Consider the following 19264-nt stretch of genomic DNA (forward strand, 5'->3'; position numbering starts at 1 on the left):
CGAGGAACCGAATCCTGTGAACTGCCACAGGAGTGAGCTTAGAAGCAGATTCTCCCTCAGACAAACTTTGAGATGGCCACAGCCCCGGAGGACCCCTGATGGCAGCCTTGTGAGAGACCCTAAGTTGGAAGACTTAGATTCCTGATGCACAGAAATTGTGAACTAATAAATGCTTATTTTAAGCCACCAATTTTTGAGGTACTATGTTATGCAGCTATAAGATAACCAGTATTTCAACCCAATTATAAATCAAGTGGAAGATTCAAATAAAGACATTTTCAAACATGCAAGGTCTCATAGAATGTACTGCCCTTGCTCCACGCTTTCTTAGAAAGCTACTATAGGTTATCCTCCATCAAAACAAGAAAAAGGCATGGAATCTAGAAAAGAAGGGCACCAACAAAAGAGAGGAAAGGGAATTCCTCAGGATGATAAATAGGCAATCTCAAGACATTAGCTGAGTGACAGATCAAGAAAGCATCAGCTCAGATTGGATCACAAGGACAAAGGACTCCAAGACGAACGTCTTCAAGGAAAACAAAATGAATTTGAGAGGTTATCTGATTCTTTTTTAATGAATTGAAAGAAAATGTACACTTCTTGTGGAGAGTTTGGGGTGTACTGGCAATAGATATATAGAAAAGTAAGGGAAGAAAGAGATAAAAAGTATAATTAATGCCAAGAAAAAAAAACGTAGTACAAGAAAGGATATATAATAATAGTATGAACTACGTAGATCAGCTATCAATAACATAAATACTATCAAGCCATCGAAAAATTACATTATGTGTATTTTGAGCTGATGAGGGAAGAAAATATGTGTGTCTCTGTGTGTGTATATGTGAATGCATGCATAAAAGAGTGTGCATAAAGGGAGAGAGAATTTAAGACAGCTTAAATCCCCATATTCCACAGTAGGACATAAGTAGATAATACTAAAACTGAAAAAAAAAATGAAGATAGTGCTGTATATATATGATATTTAGAAATAAGGAGACAACTAAAATAATTGAAAGTGATAATTTGGGGGTGGGAATTAGAGGATAGAGATGGAATACATAGGGGAGATTTGTTCCTTTACAAACCCTGTAGCATTATTTGAATGGTTAAACTATATTCATTACAACTTTGATAAAATATATAATTATATCATTTAAAAAAAGAATAATTCTAAAGGAGAGATACCTGAACTTGGTAGGTTTAAATTTTTGGTATAAGTTAGAAACAGCATTAGTGTATTAAGATAATTAGGTGGCAGCATCAATGGCAGTTGCAGGAAATAGAAAATGGAAGCCAATGAAAATGTGTTAGCTATATGGAAAAAAGAATCTCTTAGAGGCTTGAAATTCCACTGTACTTCTGTCTAGGGACTCAGATTCTAAGCCTCTGTTCATTTCCACCAGAATGGTTACATAAATCCTTTCCAATATTTTTGGGTAGACTTTTTATCTTTTGGGAAATCCCCATATTACGTGCTCTATTTTGGCTTAACATAGAAGCCAAAAGTCTAATATCCAGCCTTCCCTACAATCAATTTTCCTGTAGGCATATGACTATCATAATAGTTGGAGACTCCAGTACCCCACTTTCAGCAGTGGACAGAACACCTAGACAATAATAAAAAATGTTCTGATCTTCCAGATCAACAGAAAATGTCTCTGTTGGCATTTAAATTGCTTCAGCCATGTTGAAAGGTATGTTAGCCATATCTGTTCAAATAAAAAGATACTTTCATTTAAATAATTTAAATTATTTAAATTCATTTAAATTTTATTTAAAAATAGAATAAAAGATATGCATATTCTCATATCTAAGATATACAAAGAACACCTACAAATCAATACAAAAAAAGAGAGGCAACCCAATAGGAAAATGAGCAAAGGATTTGAACAGGTATTTTACAGAAAAGGATATTCAAATGGTCAAAAAATATATAAAAAGATGCCAACATATTAAAATCATAATTCAATACCAGGACATACACACCAGAATAGTTCAAATAAAATCCACCCATAACACTAAATATCACAGAGGAAGTGGATCAATCAGAATGCTCATCCATTTCTGGAGAGGGTATAAATTGATACAGCCACTTTAGAAAATTCTTTGACAGCATCTACTAAAACTGAACACATGTCTGCATTGTTTCCCAGCAATTCCACTTACAACAATAAGCCCAACAGAACTGTATTCAAATATGTTCATCAAAAGACAGGTATAAGCTGGAAGATGGCGGCTTAGTAAGACGCGCGGATCTTAGTTTCTTCTCCAGGACACCTACTAGGGGAGTAGAAACGATACAGAAAGCGCCTAAAGCCACAACAGAGATAAAAAAGACAGCGTACCCCATCCTGGAACGGCTGGCTGGCTGAGAGAAGCAGCTCGGGTGAGATCGCCGAGGCGCGCGGGCCTTACCGGGCGGGGTGGCAAGCGGCCGGAGTTACTCCCTTCCCCCTTCCCGGGCCGGCTGGGAGAATTGGAGAGGTGGTCCCCTGAAACCAAGGCGACTGGCGCCCACACGCGCAGCCCCCGGACCAACTGAGAAAATTGGATCGGAAACCCCCAGGCCACGGAGAACAGTGACCCCGTGACTCCCGGGGAACGTGCATTCTCTCGGGCGGGCCGCTGCCGCTGGCGCCCTCCCGCCACGCTTGTTGCCCAGGGCCGACTAGGAAATTCGGACGGGCTCTTTCCCTGGCTGCAGCGACCAGCAACCCTCCCTGCGTTCGGACCCTGGGCCGGCTCAAGCCGCTTTGGCTAGCGAACCCCCAGGACGGTGAGAGTTTTCCAAAATTTAAGGTCCCACAGCACCTTTTACTGGTGGGACCCGCAGACAAACGTGTGCCACGAGCGCCACCTACTGGGCAGGATAAGAAAAACAGAACCCAGAGATTTCACAGAAAAATATTAAAACCTTGCTGGGTCCAACACCAAGAGAAATCTGAATAAATGCCCAGACGCCAGCAGCAGAAGATAACTGTCCACGCTCAAAAGATTGAGAATATGGCTCAGTCAAAGGAACAAACCAATAGCTCAAACGAGACACAAGAGCTGAGACAACTAATGCTGAATATACGAACAGAAATGGAAAACCTCTTCAAAAATGAAATCGATAAATTGAGGGAGGACATGAAGAGGACATGGGCTGAACATAAAGAAGAAATAGAAAAACTGAAAAAACAAATCGCAGAACTTATGGAAGTGAAGGATAAAGTAGCAAACATAGAAAAAATAATGGATAGCTACAATGATAGATTTAAAGAGACAGAAGATAGAATTAGTGATTTGGAGGATGGAACATCTGAATTCCAAAAAGAAACAGAAACTATAGGGAAAAGAATGGAAAAATTTGAACAGGGTATCAGGGAACTCAAGGACAATATGAACCGCACAAATATACGTGTTGTGGGTGTCCCAGAAGGAGAAGAGAAGGGAAAAGGAGGAGAAAAACTAATGGAAGAAATTTTCACTGAAAATTTCCCAACTCTTATGAAAGACCTAAAATTACAGATCCAAGAAGTGCAGCGCACCCCAAAGAGAGTAGACCCAAATAGGCGTTCTCCAAGACACTTACTAGTTAGAATGTCAGAGGTCAAAGAGAAAGAGAAGATCTTGAAAGCAGCAAGAGAAAAACAATCCATTACATACAAGGGAAACCCAATAAGACTTTGTGTAGATTTCTCAGCAGAAACCATGGAAGCTAGAAGACAGTGGGATGATATATTTAAAATACTAAAAGAGAAAAACTGCCAACCAAGACTCCTATATCCAGCAAAATTATCCTTCAAAAATGAGGGAGAAATTAAAACATTCTCAGACAAAAAGTCACTGAAAGAATTTGTGACCAAGAGACCAGCTCTGCAAGAAATACTAAAGGGAGCACTAGAGTCAGATACAAAAAGACAGAAGAGAGAGATATGGAAAAGAGTGTAGAAAGAAGGAAAATCAGATATGATATATATAATACAAAAGGCAAAATGTTAGAGGAAAATATTATCCAAACAGTAATAACACTAAATGTCAATGGACTGAATTCCCCAATCAAAAGACATAGATTGGCAGAATGGATTAAAAAACAGGATCCTTCTATATGCTGTCTACAGGAAACACATCTTAGACCCAAAGATAAACATAGGTTGAAAGTGAAAGGTTGGGAAAAGATATTTCATGCAAATAACAACCAGAAAAGAGCAGGAGTGGCTATACTAATATCCAACAAATTAGACTTCAAATGTAAAACAGTTAAAAGAGACAAAGAAGGACACTATATACTAATAAAAGGAACAATTAAACAAGAAGACATAACAATCATAAATATTTACGCACCGAATCAGAATGCCCCAAAATACGTGAGGAATATACTGCAAACACTGAAAAGGGAAATAGACTCATATACCATAATAGTTGGAGACTTCAACTCACCACTCTCATCAAGGGACAGAACATCTAGACAGAGGATCAACAAAGAAATAGAGAATCTGAATATTACTATAAATGAACTAGACTTAATAGACATTTATAGGACATTACATCCCACAACAGCAGGATACACCTTTTTCTCAAGTGCTCATGGATCATTCTCAAAGATAGACCATATGCTGGGTCACAAAGCAAGTCTTAACAAATTTAAAAAGATTGAAATCTTACACAACACTTTCTCGGACCATAAAGGAATGATGTTGGAAATCAATAATAGGCAGAGTGCCAGAAAATTCACGAATACGTGGAGGCTCAACAACACACTCCTAAACAACAACTGGGTCAAAGAAGAAATTGCAAGAGAAATTAGCAAATACCTCGAGGCGAATGAAAATGAAAACACAACATATCAAAACTTATGGGACGCAGCAAAGGCAGTGCTAAGAGGGAAATTTATTGCTCTAAATGCCTATATCAGAAAAGAAGAAAAGGCAAAAATTCAGGAATTAACTATCCATTTGGAAGAACTGGAGAAAGAACAGCAAGCTAACCCCAAAGCAAGCAAAAGGAAAGAAATAACAAAGATTAGAGCACAAATAAATGAAATTGAAAACATGAAAACAATAGAGAAAATCAATAAGGCCAGAAGTTGGTTCTATGAGAAAATCAATAAGATTGATGGGCCCTTAGCAAGATTGACAAAAAGAAGAAGAGAGAGGATGCAAATAAATAAGATCAGAAATGGAAGAGGAGACATAACTACTGACCTCACAGAAATAAAGGAGGTAATAACAGGATACTATGAACAACTTTACGCTAATAAATACAACAATTTAGAGGAAATGGACGGGTTCCTGGAAAGACATGAACAACCAACTTTGACTCAAGAAGACATAGATGACCTCAACAAACCAATCACAAGTAAAGAAATTGAATTAGTCATTCAAAAGCTTCCTAAAAAGAAAAGTCCAGGACCAGATGGCTTCACATGTGAATTCTACCAAACGTTCCAGAAAGAATTAGTACCAATTCTCTTCAAACTCTTCAAAAAAATCGAAGTGGAGGGAAAACTACCTAATTCAATCTATGAAGCCAACATCACCCTCATACCAAAACCAGGCAAAGATATTACAAAAAAAGAAAACTACAGACCAATCTCTCTAATGAATACAGATGCAAAAATCCTCAATAAAATTCTAGCAAATCGTATCCAACAACACATTAAAAGAATTATACATCATGACCAAGTAGGATTCATCCCAGGTATGCAAGGATGGTTCAACATAAGAAAATCAATTAATGTAATACACCATATCAACAAATCAAAGCAGAAAAATCACATGATCATCTCAATTGATGCAGAGAAGGCATTCGACAAGATTCAACATCCTTTCCTGTTGAAAACACTTCAAAAGATAGGAATACAAGGGAACTTCCTTAAAATGATAGAGGGAATATATGAAAAACCCACAGCTAATATCATCCTCAATGGGGAAAAATTGAAAACTTTCCCCCTAAGATCAGGAACAAGACAAGGATGTCCACTATCACCACTATTATTCAACATTGTGTTGGAGGTTCTAGCCAGAGCAATTAGACAAGAAAAAGAAATACAAGGCATCAAAATTGGAAAGGAAGAAGTAAAACTATCACTGTTTGCAGACGATATGATACTATACGTCGAAAACCCGGAAAAATCCACAACTAAACTACTAGAGCTAATAAATGAGTACAGCAAAGTAGCAGGTTACAAGATCAACATTCAAAAATCTGTAGCATTTCTATACACTAGTAATGAACAAGCTGAGGGGGAAATCAAGAAACGAATCCCATTTACAATTGCAACTAAAAGAATAAAATACCTAGGAATAAATTTAACTAAAGAGACAAAAAACCTATATAAAGAAAACTACAAAAAACTGCTAAAAGAAATCACAGAAGACCTAAATAGATGGAAGGGCATACCGTGTTCATGGATTGGAAGACTAAATGTAGTTAAGATGTCAATCCTACCTAAATTGATTTACAGATTCAATGCAATACCAATCAAAATCCCAACAACTTATTTTTCAGAAATAGAAAAACCAATAAGCAAATTTATCTGGAAGGGCAGGGTGCCCCGAATTGCTAAAAACATCTTGAGGAAAAAAAACGAAGCTGGAGGTCTCGCGCTGCCTGACTTTAAGGCATATTATGAAGCCACAGTGGTCAAAACAGCATGGTATTGGCATAAAGATAGATATATCGACCAATGGAATCGAATAGAGTGCTCAGATATAGACCCTCTCATCTATGGACATTTGATCTTTGATAAGGCAGTCAAGCCAACTCACCTGGGACAGAGCAGTCTCTTCAATAAATGGTGCCTAGAGAACTGGATATCCATATGCAAAAGAATGAAAGAAGACCCATCTCTCACACCCTATACAAAAGTTAACTCAAAATGGATCAAAGATCTAAACATTAGGTCTAAGACCATAAAACAGTTAGAGGAAAATGTTGGGAGATATCTTATGGATCTTACAACTGGAGGCAGTTTTATGGACCTTAAACCTAAAGCAAGAGCACTGAAGAAGGAAATAAATAAATGGGAACTCCTCAAAATTAAACACTTTTGTGCATCAAAGAACTTCATCAAGAAAGTAGAAAGACAGCCTTCACAATGGGAGACAATATTTGGAAATGATATATCAGATAAAGGTCTAGTATCCAGAATTTATAAAGAGATTGTTCATCTCAACAACAAAAAGACAGCCAACCCAATTACAAAATGGGAAAAAGACTTGAACAGACACCTCTCAGAAGAGGAAATACGGATGGCCAAGAGGCACATGAAGAGATGCTCAATGTCCCTGGCCATTAGAGAAATGCAAATCAAAACCACAATGAGATATCATCTCACACCCACCAGAATGGCCATTATCAACAAAACAGAAAATGACAAGTGCTGGAGAGGATGCGGAGAAAGAGGCACACTTATCCACTGTTGGTGGGAATGTCAAAGGGTGCAACCACTGTGGAAGGCAGTTTGGCGGTTCCTCAAAAAGCTGAATATAGAATTGCCATACGACCCAGCAATACCATTGCTAGGTATCTACTCAAAGGACTTAAGGGCAAAGACACAAACGGACATTTGCACACCAATGTTTATAGCAGCATTATTTACAATTGCAAAGAGATGGAAACAGCCAAAATCTCCATCAACAGAAGAGTGGCTAAACAAACTGTGGTATATACATACGATGGAATATTATGCAGCTTTAAGACAAGATAAACTTATGAACCATGTAATAACATGGATGGACCTAGAGAATATTATGCTGAGTGAATCCAGCCAAAAACTAAAGGACAAATACTGTATGGTCCCACTGATGTGAACGGACATTCGAGAATAAACTTGAAATATGTCATTGGTAACAGAGTTCAGCAGGAGTTAGAAACAGGGTAAGACAATGGGTAATTGAAGCTGAAGGGATACAGACTGTGCAACAGGACTAGATACAAAAACTCAAAAATGAACAGCACAATAATACCTAATTGTAAAGTAATCATGTTAAAACACTGAATGAAGCTGCATCTGAGCTATAGGTTTTTGTTTTGTTTTGTGTTGTTTTGTTTTGATTTTACTATTATTACTTTTATTTTTTTCTCTATATTAACATTCTATATCTTTTTCGGTTATGTTGCTAGTTCTTCTAAACTAATGCAAATGTACTAAGAAATGATGATCATGCATCTATGTGATGATGTTAAGAATTAATGATTGCATGTGTAGAATGGTATGATCTCTAAATGTTGGGTTAATTTCTTTTTTTCCGTTAATTAAAAAAAAAAAAAAAAAAAGAGAAGGGATAATTGGAGATGAAGGGATACAGACTGTACAACGGGACTGGATATAAAAACTCAGAAATGGACAGCACAATACTACCCAATTGTAATGCAATTATGTTAAAACACTGAATGAAGCTGCATGTGAGGTATAGGTTTTTTTGTTTTTGTTTTTTTTGTTTTTTTTTCTTTCTATTATTGTTTTAATTCTTATTCTGTTGTCTTTTTATTTCTTTTTCTAAATCGATGCAAATGTACTAAGAAATGATGAATATGCAACTATGTGATGTTATTAAGAATTACTGATTGTACATGTAGATTGGAATGATTTCTAATTGTTTTGTTAATTCTTTTTTTTAATTAATATGAAGGGATACAGACTGTACAACGGGACTGGATATAAAAACTCAGAAATGGACAGCACAATACTACCCAATTGTAATGCAATTATGTTAAAACACTGAATGAAGCTGCATGTGAGGTATAGGTTTTTTGTTTTTGTTTTTTTTTCTTTCTATTATTGTTTTAATTCTTATTCTGTTGTCTTTTTATTTCTTTTTCTAAATCGATGCAAATGTACTAAGAAATGATGAATATGCAACTATGTGATGTTATTAAGAATTACTGATTGTACATGTAGATTGGAATGATTTCTAATTGTTTTGTTAATTCTTTTTTTAATTAATAAAAAATAAATAAATAAAAAAAAAAAAAAAAGAACACAAAAAAAAAAAAAAAAAAAAAAAGACAGGTATAAGAGTAAACCTATCTGCATTGTTGTCAGTACCCCAAAACTCAGAATTACAGTAAAAATAAAACGGATGAATATATGGAATGCAATGCTACAGAAGTGTTAATAAATAAACTATGTCTACATACAGTGACACGGATTAATCTCACAAACCTAACATTGAAAGAAAGAAGGCAGGCATTACAGAAAATGTATTGTATGATTTCATTCATATAAATCTGACAAGCAAGTGAAACTAATCTACAATGTTAGAAGTCAGAATAGTGGTTTACTCTTGGGAGGCAGGAAAGGACTGAAGCGGGCGTGAGGGGGTTTCTGGGGGCTGCTCAGGTTGCTGAACAGAATGCTGGCTTCATGGATAGGCTCAGCTTGTGAAATTCCTTGACCTGTTTATTTATTACCTATAGACATCTTTGTATTTATGTTGTAGTTCAATGAAAAGCTAAATAAATACATAGATATATAAATGTATATATGCATATTCAAAGGCCCCCCAATTTTCTCTCTCAGAATTTTTCCTAGAGACGTACTCAGTCAATGTGTCCGTTTGGGTCCTCTGGGAAGCAGACGCCAAGACGCCATTAGACATATAAGAGATTTGAGAGGTGGGGGACATCTGTGAGGAATAAAGGGGAAGGGAGCAGAATAAGAAGAAGAGCCTTTGGACTGTGATTCTGGCCGGACATCTGTGAAATGAGAGAGGGAAGGAAGGACTGGAGAGTAAGACCCTTGGACCACAAGCGGTTTCTGAAAAAATTTTGCCTAGGGCCAATGAGGAGTCTCCAAGCCAATGGGGCCCTAGAATCCCCACAGGCAGAGACAGTCCCATTATAGTGGCCCCACCACCCTCAGGGAGCAGCCCAGTGGTCCAGCAGCGATGGATCCAGAGATGTGGCATCAGAAATCTCTGCTCCTCCCCACGGGCTCTTGTGAAGGTCTATGGCTGCCTCAGGAGGCTTGCACAGAGAATGCTCTTTGCAACAATGTACAAGCAAAAAATGTAAACAACCAACATGACCTACTGTTGTAAAATGACAAAATAGCTAAAAATCCACACTGCAGAATACCAAACAATAGTTAAAAGAACCAGATAGATCTATATGTACTAACATAGATAGATGTCTGAAATATATCACAGTCTGCAAAAAAGAAAAATAAAATTGCAGAACTCTTCTCGTTCTCCTGTGACCACAGAAAACCCTCATATGATTATAAAAAGTGCTATTCCTTATGGCCATATGTGCCGGTTTGAATCTTTTGTGTACCCTGGAAAAGCCATGTTCTTTAATCCTCATTCAGTATTGCTGGGTGGGTTTTTTTTTCATTGTTTCCATGGAGATGCGACCCACCCAATTGTGGGTGGGACCTTTTGATTAGGCAGTTTCCATGGAGATGTGTCTCCACCCATTCAAGGTGGGGCTGATTACTGAAGCCCTTTAAGAGGGGACCATTTTGGGAAATTTTTCAGAGCCAACAGAGCCCACACAGCCAGAGACCTTCGGGCATGCAGAAAGAAAACACCCCCAGGGAAGCTGTTCAAGAAGTCTGGGGAGAAAGTTAGCAGATGTCAGCATGTGCCTTCCCAGCTGAGAGAGAAACCCCAAACATCACCTTCATCCAAGGCATCTATCTGTCCCTGGATTACTTAGTTTGGACATTTTTATAGCCTTAGAACTGTAAACTTGCAACTTAATAGATTCCCTTTTTAACAGCCGTTCCAGGGTGGGGCATGGTGGCTCAGCAGGCAAGAATGCTTGCCTGCCATGCCAGAGGACCTGGGTTCGATTCCTGGTTCCTGCCCATCTTAAAAAAAAAAAAGCCATTCCATTTCTAGTATACTGCATTCTGGCAGCTTTTGACAAACTAAAACAGTATACATAAATGGAATTCCATTTGATAAACTTTCCATCTTTTTTTTCTGCTTTTTAGCTGTGTTTTTAAATATTGTATGTTTTAAGCAAGTTAATATGCACAAGACATTACTTTAAATAGCTGCCTTTGGTAAATCCAAGAACTGATGTCCCAAATGATTTCTTTTTCATTATTACCTTTCCAGTGTTCCATTTTCAGCCACCGTGTGACTTGGACTTTGAAAATATATCTCAGTTGAAGTTTGTATATTTCTGACCGGCCTCTCAGATTTGGTCTCTGTCCTCAACCTTTGAAATCTTATCCCTTCCCTTGGCCCATTTTTTCAGCTAGAAATAAGACGTTAATATTACTTTGGGGTTTTTGAACCCCCAAGTATTGTATTTTGCCTGCAAAAAGAAAAAAACATGCTATCTAATGATGAGTTATTTTCTCATATTTTAGGTTTGGTTGTTTTCCAATAATTTGGAAGAATGTGCTCCGGGTTAGCTCCCTTCTTCCCTCTAATTGGTCTCTGACTCACTTTCCCCTCTCCTCCTATCATGACCAATTTTACACATTTCCCAGCTGACTTGCTGTTGTAAGGAGCCAAGAACTAGAGACATGTTAGCTTAGAAGGACTCCTGGATCATAGCTCAGGTCCTAGGGTGACCTCGCTGGGGGTCTCCATCTTGACCCTGAATGACATCAGCCGACTTTGCTAACCAGTCGTCACCTGGGATCAATAATAGTAACCACATCCAAAGGGCCGCTGTGAGGATTGAATGAGACAAATCACGATAGGGTCCTGAGAACTCTGTAAAGGCTCAACTGATCCACGGGCCACAGACCCAATCTTTAATAGTTCTGGACACTCAACAGCTAAATAGCCAGCGGTGGGGCCCTGATGAGAAAGAATAAGGTGCTTTACATGTCTTTAAAGCAAAAAGTTTGTTGTCTCTCTATTTAGCAACAGTCACTGGGAAAAGTTCCACACACCTGCAAAGTGACCAAATTCTAGTTCTTAGGTTTGTGGCAGTCTGGACAAAGTTAAGAGAACCATGACTCAGGAGAGTGGCACTCATGCTGCCAAGTCAGAATGTCACCATTACCGAATCTCAGCAGGAAACAAAATCCAGGGTGCCTCAAACTCAAGGAATTCCAAGTAATTAAAATCAAGAGCAAAGGATTGGGGTTTTAACACAACATGTTTATAATATTTATCACTGAAGCTGGTTGGCTGCTTACAGAGACCATAAATAGTTCTGGCATTTCTCAATTTCCAGCTCTCATGTTTAAAAAAAATTATTTTTGAGAGCAAAACAATAAAAACAGAAAGATCAGAGATGATATATGACAGGATGTTAAGCAACTATGAATGACATTTTAATACTCACACTCACTTAGTCACTGCTCTCAGATGGTCAGCCTTTCAAGGTGGAATTACAAATAATCCCCTTCATCAGCAAGTCGTAAACAACCCACTTATCAAAAATTGTCAACTAAATCTGTCACTCATTAGGGGTTATAAGGCATTAGTAATAAGTGGCAGACTACCCAAATTAACAAGCCCCCCAATGTCCTTGACTGTCTCTTAGGAGAAGGAAAAAGCAAACGTTTGAACAGTTGCCTGAGACTCAGAGAAGTCAAAGACTGATGAAGCAGCCAATGGGTTGACAGAAGCCAAGAAGGCCAGCTGCAGGCTGCGGGCTCTGCACTTGGCCAACACACATAAAGGCTGTTCATTTTCAGGACCCACCTGTCAGACAGGCCATGCAGGTGTCAGCTGAACAGTGGCTTTGCCTCTCTGGCCCTTCCATTATTCCTAAAGAGAGGGGGCTGTGAAAGAAGAAAACAGAACACCCATCTGTAGTCATAAACTCATTGAACTTTTAACTCAGAAAAGTCCTTAGACGCCATTTAACCCACCCTCTTTGCTAAACTCAAGAGAAAACATTGCCCTAAGAGGATCACAGGATTTGTCTGAAGTTGCCAAAAGTAAATCCCAGGGTTGACCCTGGGCCTCCAAACCCAGCCATTTATTGAACACTTCAAGAGATAATAAAGCAAGGAAAGAGGCCAAGTCTTTCTTCAAAGCTGTTATCATCTGGTTAAATGCGATGGACCTAGCATATAATGTATGCTGATAATACGGTAGTTCCCAACTAAATTTCAGCTGATGGATTACCATTATAACAAGTGTGATCTCAAATACTTTGAAATAGGTTTTTAACCAGCATTTTTTAATGAAAAAAAAATTTTTGAATTGAAATAAACCATCAACCTTTAGAATCCATGTGTAGAATTTTTTTTAAACTCTAATGAATGCCAAAAAAGAAAGTTCCTAATTCTGATTCTCCAAAACAAATATTAACATGACCAGTCTAACTGAAAGCATTCCAGAAATGATGCTTGCCACTTGAAATTGTCTTCCATAAAAGTTCTGGCCTGAAACACATTTTTTTAATCCTCTTTTTGCAGGTATCTCAAGCATGTTTCTTTTTCTCTTCTTAAATTCTCATATTATAGAATAACATTGTCCATTCATTTCTCTTCTCACTCACTCCCCTAGCAGGAGGATTTCCAGTGTGTCAATTGAAAGCACAGTCTTAAGAATCAATCATTCAGATCTGGATTCCTAGTTTGGGCACTTGAATAAGTTGGTTAACACCTCAGTTTCTTCATCGGTAAAATGGGGATAATTGAATTTATTCATAGGGCTGCTGAGAGGATTAAGTAAAAATAATGCCAGGCACTGTCCAGAACCTAAGGTCACAGTGGTGATGGATGATGGTCAAGGCCAGAACAAGAGAAAGAAGAGCCATAAGTAATCGCATGAAAATATATATATAAAGGCAATTTAACTCCATGAGAGGCAAAGCAAGTGAAAGGGAGAAGTAGCCAATGTGAATTTTCAGAATATGTAAGTTAGGAAGAGGGGGCAAAAGAGCCATATTTACTCTCCCTTGATGCTCTCTCTAAAAGAGGCGAAGCTGGAGCATCCCATAATTGTGGGAGCATTTTATTGGGATCCACAGATTTGGTTCTTATCCAAACTCCTCTCAGGAAGTTGGTCGAGTCCCCCAAAAGTGGAAAATTTTGAAGAAGCTGCACCTATTCCTAAACTACAGGATGGAGCCATCCCATGTTCTCACCTGGCCCCAAACCGAGTCTGCTGTTTGCTTAAATGACATCAGTTGGGGCATCCTACAGCTCTTTTCCTGCCTTGAGGTGGCTTAAGTGGGAAAATGGCACAAATCCAGAGAATGAAGGAGGCAGGAGTGATTAGGAAAATTGGGATCCTAAAAGGCCATTGCTTTTGGAATGGTGGCCCAAGCAGAGCCATGAGAAACTCTGCAAATGCTTCAAGGGTCAACCTCACCAGAAGGGGCTTGTAGAAGAGGAGAAAATTCCAGCGGTTTCTTGCAAATTTCTGACCTATTCCACTTTATTTTTAAAAACTGCTAACTTGAACCTTTAAAAATAAAATAAACCCAATTGAAAGGGAACTTTATTCAACAGCTGGGAGAAAGAGGGGTGCTTATTTTGAGTAGGACATCTGTCCAGGTCTCTTTCTATTTCTAATTTCTCTGCTTTAAGATCAGGGACTGTAGCCATCCCTTGGAAGATCTCATTTGAGAGAATTCCCAGGCTGGCCGCACTCGGGAGCTAATGTTGGAGGCCAACCCATCCTCTGCAGCTTCTCTCAAGACCCACAATTAAAGAGTGAGCAAAGGTCAGGCGAAGAGAGGAGGCTTGTGGCATTGGCTGATGTTGGCATCACTCCAGGTCCAGGGAATGTCCAGCAGGAGCAAATTCCATGAGCCCAGATCTCAGAACAAGTGTGTTTTCTTCATGACTCCTGTCAACTTCCCTTTAACTAACAGCATACATCTTTCTGAAAGCCACTGGCTAGCCCACACTGGGGCAGGACAAGAGAGAGAGGAGGGGGAGAGGAGCAGCCTGGGAGAAATCAGTTCCCGGGCTACTGTTACCATAAATGTAGGGCTGATTATGTGACATGAGGGCATCAGGAAAACTTAAATGGCGTCATAGTTTGAAGCAGTATGTACCCCAGAAAAGGTCATGTTCTTTTAGTCCATTCCTGTAGGCAGACCTGTTGTAGGTGGGAACTTTGATTGGGTTATTTCAATTGAGATCTATTATAAGAGGATAAAGTATACACAGAAAAAGCCCAGAGAGCTCAGAGAAGCCTTAAAGAAGCTAAAAGAGGACCCACAGAAGCTCAGAGAGGAAGTCCCTAAAGCCAGAAGCATTTCAAGGAAAGCACTGAAACCCAGGAAAGAAGGGCCATGGGCCTTCCCATGTGACAGAGAAGTCCTGAATGCCAGCAGTCAGTCTTCAGAGTCCAGGTATCATCCCGTTGAGGCCTTGAGTTGGATATTTCCATGGCCTAAGAACTGTAAACTATAAGTTAATAAATCCCCAATGTAAAAGCCAACCCATTTCTAGTATATTGCTTTTTGGCAGCTTTAGCAAATGAAAGAGATGGACATAAGAGACATCAGGTGCCAAAGAAACCTGAAGCCTCCTCCTTGCTGTACTAGAGCCTCTGAGTCCTAGGAAGTGGAGTGTGGCCACCTTAACACTGACCTAAAGACCTGGTAACACTGACAGCCACACTCCTAATCTGTCACATTTGTTCTCTCACAACAGGATGGAACAGTTATTCCTGTTGAACAGATAAGGAAAGTGATGTCTCCCAAAGCAATGAAGCCTCCCTAAATTCAGACCCAAGTCTTCAGACACCATACCCACAATGATCCATTAAATCACCCCATCCTCGGACTAAACATCTAATCTGACTGCTTCCGGTTTCAGCCCCAACATGAAAAGAGCTTAGAAGACGTCACTTACACCCTTATAAGAAAATATGAAAATCAATTTTTCTTGGACCCATCAGAGAACTGAGTCACAGAGAAAACTACCACCTTCAAATATAGAGAGATACATGCATCCAGAGAAAGACGGCAGCTGAAATGTCTGCTCACCCAAAGCAGAAGCTGCTGGAATCTTAAACTGCCAGGAACACTTCAATGGCCATTTTGATCATTACTGGAGTCTGAGGTAGATTAACATGACAGTGATAAATTCCAGGGGGCTGCAGTCATTCCCCATGACAGGACACAAGCACCTGATGTCTCTTATGTCCACCTCTTTCATTTGCTAAAGCTGCCAAAAAGCAATGTACTAGAAATGGGTTGGCTTTTACATTGGGGATTTATTAACTTACAGTTTACAGTTCATGAGCTATCCCTCCAGGAGCTCCACCAGGTCATAGTGAGGACCTGAGATGGATGACCTGTGACTCCCACACAGGGAAGGAAGAATGATGCTTCTCAAATACCCCCAGAGCCTTTTCCATAACAAAGGCCTACGCTCCAGGAGAAAGTACTTCTTCTGAGCCTTAGCCCAGCTGGAGAAAAGGAATTCCTCCCACTCCAGCTCCTCCAGCCTTCCTGTCTCACATAAGGGGATTAGAGGTGGTGCTGGTAGTTTACAGAGCCAACAGGGGTTAGGGCTTCTGGAAAATGAATTGGAAAAGCTGCTGCCAGGGAAGGGAGTATGAGTTGGGGGTGGAATGGAAACTCTTGTTAAGGTCACAGTCCCAAGACACAGACTCACTAAACAACTAAGACTTCATCATAAGATCACAGAAAACTCTCACACCCTACCACTACAAGGCTCCAGTATAACAGAAATGAAGAACGCTTTCGACAGTATAATCAGTAGATTTGACACAGCTAAAGAAGGAATTGGTGAACTTGATGCCAGGTGCTTTACATATATGAATTTGTTTAATCTTCATAGACTTCCTATGATTAATCATCATTCCCATTTTACAGATGAGGAACTGAGGAGAGGAGGAGGAAATAACTTGGTAAGGAATCCTCACCTAGCAAGTGACAGAGACAAGAGTCAAGTCCAAATGTGCTTGTCCCTGGAGTTTTTGTTCTTTCCACAATGCCTAATTGATTTTTTTGCTGTTTTCAAAAAGTCCTAGTACTTAAGATATGGATGGCAGATGGAAGAAACCTACCCCTAAAAATGTACTGTCCCAGAAAACAAGACAATAATATTGACTAAAGCTATCCAAATAAAGCATAAACTTTAGTAATAATAAATGCATCAATACTGATTCATTACTTGGGACAAATGTACCGTAATTAAGACAGACAATAACAGGGGAAACTAGATGTGAAATAAACAAGAACACTCTGTACTATTGTTGCGACTTTTTTATAATTCTAAAACTATTCTAAAAATAAATGTTTATTTTAAATAAATGTACAAGTTAGTAACAACAGAATTTCTACAGGAAGAGCTTCATTTCTTTGGTTTAACACTTTGACTAATCTGATTAAATTAAAGCTTTAATGAGTTAAATTAAAATGAAATTTTCTATACATGGTCTTGTCAGTCATTTATACTCTTTATCCATATTTTTGTGATTTCAATTCTTGCCATGGAACTGGTCATGCAAATTTAAAAAAAAATATATGTATTGGAGCAAAGAGGCAGAGAATTGGTATGGAGTTTTAAAATATGTCCACAAATTAATTGATATCCTCCCTTTAAGAGATGGAGCATGGCTCCCCTCCCCCTGAGTGTGGCTTCACTTCCAACGAATGGAGTGTGACATATGTGATGGCGTGACTTCCGAGACTAGACCACAAAAGGAATGTGCCTTCCACCTTCCTCTCTCTTTTGGATCACTCTCTCTCAAGGAAGCCAGCCACCCACCACGTGGTGAGGACACTCAAGCATCCTATGAAGAGGTCATCATAGCAAGGCACTGAGGCTTCCTCAGAAGATAATAGATGTTCCAACCACTCAATTTGGGGTAATTTGCTATGCAGCAATAAACAACTTCTTAATCCACTACCACCTTCAACAGAACTATCCTTGTCTGTTCCTTAGCTTAGATATAGGGGCTCCCAACTTTCTTTGTGCTGTGGACACCTCTGTCAGTGTATTAATTTCCTACTGCTGCTGGAACAAATTACCACAAATTCAGAGACTTAAAATTACCCAAATCTATTATTGCACAGTTCTGGAAATCAGAAGTCTGAAATGGGTCACTCAGGACTAGGTATCGGCAGGCCCGGTTCTCTCTGGAGCCTCCAAAAAGAAATCCACTTTGTGCCTTTTCCAACCTCTGGAGGCTGCCCACGTTCCTTAGTATTTAAGCCAGTAACGGCATCATTCTGACCTCCGCTTCCACAGTCACATCTCCTCTGACTCTGAATCTCCTCCCTCCCTCTTTCCTTTTTAAGGACCCTGGGATTACATTGAGCTCACCTGGATTTTCCAGGGACCTCTGATCTCCATCCCTGCCATGCAGCATAACACAGTCACAGATTCTAGGCATCAGAATGTGGACATCTCCTGGGACATTATTCTCCCTACTGCAGTCAGCTGGTATCTGACCCCCCTCTAAGGATAATGCTTTTAATGCATAAAATAACACACTATGATTAAATTCCATTGAATGCAGTTATTAAAATATATTTTAAATTTGTAATATGGTAATACAGTGCATCTTTTTTTTAACATGTTAAATAACAAGATCTAACAACAAATCTAATTTCGAAGTAGACACAAATGTAAATGATATTTCAAAATTGTCTGCATTAAAGTGATACGAAAAACTGTCATTTCTATTGGTGGTATAGCTTCAGTCACTACTGCTACTGTGCTATGTTGCCCATATTGAAATAAAAAGAAATGACAATTTTCAATTAGAGATTAGTAATTTTTCCCCCTTTCAAATTCATGGACTCTCTGGTTTTAAGAACCCCTGGTGGAATCAGGGCATTTACTTAATTTAAAAAATAATAATACTTTCCTGGAGCCTGCCCATGCCAAAACAACAATAATAATAATAATAAATCAGTGAATTAAAGTTGGACACGTTCCTCTTCAACTCCCTAGAAACTTCCGTTTCGATTCAATTCAAATTTTATTAAACACCTGCTGCACACGGAGACATTCATGCCCATTTTGGGGAAAGAAAACAACAAAAATAATAGGTGGTCAGTGACAACATGGAAATAAACCAACGATGCCAAGAATTTATAGAGGAAAATCAGCCCTCTGATTTTCAAAAAGACGTATTTGCGTTCTAACTCGCACGGATGGAAACCACGGTGGGGGAGGGGCGGGAAGGCGGGTGGGGAGGATGTAATCATCTGAAACACGACGACAGTGACATCTAGCGGCCACTGTGCTATAAAGCGCCTCAAGCGACAAGAAGCGCGGCAGCACCGAAGGCCTCTTTCCCTCAAGACCCTTTCAGCACCGATGATGGGGAAACGGCGCCGCCCACCCGACCCCACCGGGGCTGTTCCCCGCGCCCCAGCCCCGGCCGCACCCTGAGTGGCCCTGAGCGTCCCT

At 39.3% G+C, this 19264-nt stretch overlaps 1 protein-coding gene across 1 annotated transcript in view; it reads left to right on the forward strand.

Annotated features, from left to right (window-relative positions):
- Positions 1-19264, forward strand: part of FERMT1 (FERM domain containing kindlin 1) — a 144933-nt gene that overhangs the window by 25446 nt on the left and 100223 nt on the right. The window lies entirely within an intron of this gene.

Source organism: Tamandua tetradactyla, chromosome 1 (genome assembly GCF_023851605.1).
Source record: "Tamandua tetradactyla isolate mTamTet1 chromosome 1, mTamTet1.pri, whole genome shotgun sequence".
In the NCBI taxonomy this organism is placed as follows: domain Eukaryota; kingdom Metazoa; phylum Chordata; class Mammalia; order Pilosa; family Myrmecophagidae; genus Tamandua; species Tamandua tetradactyla.